Consider the following 5580-nt stretch of genomic DNA (forward strand, 5'->3'; position numbering starts at 1 on the left):
ATATATATATATATTTATTTATTTATTTATTTTTTGTATATTTGCAATGTATTTTAAGAAAAAAATTGGATAGAATAGGGAAGTGTTAGACCCTCTTTTAGGTTTTTATTACTGTTGGGAAAATGTACTGCTGACAAGATTAACTACTCTTAGAGGTGCCATGAATGAGCCGAGTGTGTACACTGCATGGCACATGCACTCTACAGTATACACAGAATATTAAAAAAAAATACTGGGGGAGAAAGATAGAATTTTTTTGGCAGAAGACACTTTGCATTCCTATTTTGCCAAAAATCCCAACTTCCTAGAGATTTTCTATTTTTTGGACTTTAGGTACACTTCAAGAGAAATCTCACCAGCGGCACACAGGTAGCAAAATATAATATATATAATGCGGCCCTGAGGCGGCGGCGCTGGATGTGGGTGGTTTGGAGGCACTTGGAGGACACTTTTCTTGGGGGATAGACGGGACAGCATCCCCTCCCTGCTTCTCATGCCACGTTTCCAACATCTTAGGAGAAACCAAGCAACCAAGACATTTCCTCCATTCAAGGCTTCTATTATATTGCCTACCTCCTGCTCAATATTGGGTTGTTTGGCTCCCACTCTTTTCCTCACTGGGGATTACCGTACTGGGTGCGCTGCCCGGATGGGCTCGTTTGAGGACACGCACATATCAGCCTGTGCAAACTGATATTCCCCTTTCCTGAAGAAGCGCAGAGGTGCGCGAAACGTTGAAACTGCTCTTCCACACCTAACCCTTCCAACAGTATTTTTCACTTACATGATTATTACCTATGTTATGTCTATTATGATATGAGGAATTGATTTGCCTTAATCCAGATCATGTAATTCTCTATGGGTTGAACCCAGATCATGTTTATTATTGGTTTTCTATATCTGAATCATGGTTTCTGTTAATGGTCTTATTATGCATGAAGGGTGGTGCCAGTGGAGACCTAGTTTGCTCCACTTCTAAACCCTCCTAGCATTACCTCTAGACCTATTCATCTATGTCAGCATCATGAATTTTGGATACCTGATGAACTAACCGTGATCATGTTTATCTATGAATTGCCAATCAAAAATTTGAATCATGTCTTCTCTATTAACATCTACACTGTGAATGGAAGGTTTTTTGTGAAGGGAATGAGCATAGAGTGATTTATCTACTCAGCTGGTTATTGTCACTTTTATGAATAGGCTATGAGCCCTTTTTTAAAATATTATTAAAAACATATTTTCTATATACTATTTTTGTTCGGAGTTGTCATTTTGGTGCTTCCAAAACCCCACTTTTCTTTTACTCTCTTTTTTGGTAGCAAAATATAACTAGATTGGAGTTTTTACCCTTCTGTACTCTATTCAAAATGTTTTGGCTTTACATACAAGTTTATGCATTTTCAATCCACTTTTTATTTCTGTTTTATTCCACTAAATATATATATATATATTTTTTTTTCTTTGTTTTACAAATAGGCAATTTTATACATGACAAAAACATTCCATAGCTCTGTGGGCTATCTAAAGGAACAGCAGTGGTTCTGTAATTCAGCATCTGACACCATCAAACATTTAGGGCCTATTCACACATTACATTGTGTGCTGGAACACACACATTGTCCTGCATTGATGCATGCTGAGATGTTCTAAACAGCCCCTTCAAAAATATATATGCAAAAAAATATAAAAAAGGGACAGGTTGCCTTTTCTGCAGCACAACACAGTGCAATTTACAATGAATGGCACCACAGCGCAGCAACAAATGTAAGGTGCACTACCATGTGTACCAACGATAACGAATGTGTCACTACATCACAATGGTGTAATTGGGTCTTTAGTATCAGACCAGGAAAATTCTGTAAACTCATTATGTTATGAAATGCTAAGAATAGAGGTTTGTTTCTTTTTTTTTCCCCCACACGTGCCATATTTTTATAGGCATGGGCACCATTCACATAAAGATAGCTGTTTTCTGAAATTACACAGTAAAAGTTTGCTATAAATCACTAATTAATATATCTGATCTCATTTGTGACTTTCACAGGTATATTAATTGCTTCCTGAGCCAGGAGTGGACATACCGTATGTGGAGACTGCACAGGGGGCCTCTGGGACCCATTTATACTGGATGTGAGTCACATGGGTGCTGGCACCCCTCTCACTGTCACATAGACAGTGGCCCACCTTTATCTAGATGTGAATTGATCTACAGTAAAATAATGTTTTTCTCTAGTAGTAGCCTGGGGAAGGGGGTAGGGGGGGTAAAATTGTTCTCTCACAGCCTTTTGGTGACTCTGTCTATCACTGTGCTAAACAGTATCATTATATTGGAGTAATATCCATAACATAAAGCAGACAAAGCGGCACTTGACGGATATATTAAAAAAGATATCCTACTGTTTAATAACATATCACTTCTGACCAAATTAATTTCAGAAGATGTATGGTTTAAGAGCTGTCACATAATATTTTCCAGACATGATTACAGGTAATGTATGTGCAAATTGATGGCCTCAACCACACAATACTTATAATTTATTAAAAATTCCACTTGCAAACAATTGTGGGAAAAAATATTATATACAGCAGTTTCATCCGGTATATACTATACAGAAAGAAAGCATTAAAATATATATATTTCAAAACGAAATATCTCCCTTTGACATGCTAAAAAGAATAAAAATGTCACTCTATTGTTATAAAAAAAAATCACGGTTAGCTGGTGGAGCTGTCCTGTCAAGTCAGATCGTGAGATTTAAAAAAAAAAAAAAAAATGGTTATCTACATCTGCTTTCTGAAAGAAGGCTTTTAAGGCCAATCTTAAAAAAAATGCAAAAAGGCATTTATGGCAGCTGAACTCTTTCTAAAACTTATTGGAACCTTGATATTTTTCCAATCGAGCTTCCCTGAGGTCTTGTAATTACTCTTGGTTGGTCTCTCGACATATGTAGTTCTTGCACTTTCTTGGCTGTCTTTTTTTTTAAAATTTTTTTTATGAAAGCACACAAAAAGAAAATGAAAAAAAATCTGAAAATAATTAGATGTATTCTGGTAATAGGAAAGCAAACTGATTTCTAGACCTAGTAGTCTTTGATAATGTTATATGAATTGGCTGCCATGAGAATGAAGCTTGTTATCGCAAAGCTTTGTCTGTGTTCAATGCTTTAATGATGAGATTGTTAGGTGCACCATTTTTACAGTACTTTGATTTGGCTTGGGTTGAAAGTACCTGTATTAGGGAAGAGAACAGGGGGTTACATTTTCTGTATCTTACAATCTTCTTTGTTTGCCCCTCAGCAAACCCTTTGGGAACAAAGTTCTGGGTCCTTCTTGCCTCCAGGAGGGAAACTCCCTTGCTCACATGGCTAGCCTAGTTGTCCCCCAGCTCTAGAGGATAGGTCCTTTGTCTGACTGCCCATCCAAAACTCCTTCTTCTCCTGGTAATCCGTGCTGTTTCCCTACATTGTAAGAAGATCTCCTCCATTCACAGAACAGTTATATCCTTAAAGACAGCGTTGTTTATATACATTAGGTCAAATGTTCAAAAGTCCATAGGCATATATCCCCATATTATCATGCATACGCCATCAGAAAAATGTATAGACACATTCATATATGTATCTACATATTCATATATTGTCTTAGAAGATTAACAATCATCCCACAGTGTGGTGTTCTGACCAGAACACCACACTGCGGGATGATTGTTAATCTTCCAAGGCAATATATGGATATGTAGATACATATATGAATGTAGCTATACATTTTTCTGGGGGAGTATGCAGGATAATATGGGGAATACATGTTTTTATGACAATTAATTTTTTACTGCAGATAGGACTCTCCGAGGCAGTTTATCTTGTTGTTACCTATATTAACGCAGAGCTATACACAGAGCAGAGTATGGAACATTTGATACCACATGGATGCAGATAAAGCCACAGGGCAAACAATAATGAAGGCGAGACTAACCGAGTTTCATAACAGGAATAAAGAGATACAAAATCAAGCCATTCAGCTGACAGCAGAAGAAGCCAGAGGCTTAGACAAGCCAAGTCACATAAAGAAGTCCAGCAAGTCAGGATACAATAACACCAGGTTGCAAATAAGAGTTCTCAGGAGGTTACTAGACCTGCCTCCTATTACTGTTTTACAGCTGTTCTGGCATTCACAAAGTATGTGTGCCTGTATATATGTTCCAACAGCGCAATGGCACTCCAGAATGAGTATGAAGACTTGGGCAGTTAGTACATTCATATACTGTATGCATGATGCATGTATGTAAATTAAAGTGCCACACCAATTAAATAAGTGCAGATACAACTATATGCAATTAGGGTCAGGTGGATATTCAAGTAGAGAAGCCAATTCATTCTGGGGGTCCAAAATACACTCCCTTCGTAAGGGCATAATGAGAAAATTCATGTAAGTAGACTACAGTCCCTGCAATCTGAAAGTTGTATTGTGATGGCACGTGAATTTATATATCTACTGTGTGTGTTGAAGGGGAGGAGAGCAGATCACACCAACACCCGGCTGCTGATCACTGTCTTTTGACTGCGTTCATCTGATAAAACAGTGTTACAAAAACATGGCTTCATTATAAAAAGCTGTCTCTCTCTGTCCTGTCAAGTGGCAGAGGGAGATGAACTGCTACATAGTAGTCATGTGAAATATCGAATTTTCAAAAAAGGAAAAAAGGACTCATTTACTATGCTCTCTGAACACCTACAACCCCCCCCCCCTTTCTTAACCTGATCATGAAGGATGGGGGTCTTGAAAGGTCATTGCACCCACCTGTATGCTGCATTCAAAGTTTGGGACAATATATTCCATTGATTATTATAGCTTCCTTCTGGCAGGAGAGCACATACAACTTAGGGCCAAATGGAGACTACACATTACAGGTGCTAAACGCGTCACAAAAGGGTTAATAAGGTATTCTCTATACATATTCTGATAACTATTTACAAATATTTTCTTATAAATACAGAGAGTGCCAAAAAAATGTATTAAAATTTCAGAAAGGAAAAACTGTATTAAAATTGTAGTATTCAACAAATACCGATAACAAAAGATGAATACAAGTCACGTTTGACTTCTGCAATTACTAGAGGTGCTCAAAGTAACTACTGCTTGAGCAACGTTGACCAAAGTGTCCACTTGTCTTCTCTTGTGAACAGCACACACAGTACCATGCGTCTCAAACTTATCACGAATGCACACAATTGTTAGTCGTGTTGGAGGTTCTGTTGCATACTCATGCCTCCATTGTAGTTGTACTTCCACAACGTTCTCGGATTTCAAATACCACTTAAAATGGCACTCCTCGAACGACATCTGTGCTTCCGCCATTTTCTTTGATCGTCCTTCCTGCTGCATAGTGACGCTAGCATTCATTCGATTAACGCCATCCATTGAACGAACATCATACTACACATTGCTACCATATTTCAATTCAACTTCGAAAAGTAATGCATAGATAACATCTCTTAAAAGTTGTATACATTTTTTGGCACCCCCTGGTATATACACACACACACACACACACACACACACACACACACAAATAGATAC

This window comes from Nanorana parkeri, unplaced genomic scaffold (assembly GCF_000935625.1).
Source record: "Nanorana parkeri isolate BGI_ZX_2015 unplaced genomic scaffold, ASM93562v1 scaffold39, whole genome shotgun sequence".
Lineage (NCBI taxonomy): Eukaryota > Metazoa > Chordata > Amphibia > Anura > Dicroglossidae > Nanorana > Nanorana parkeri.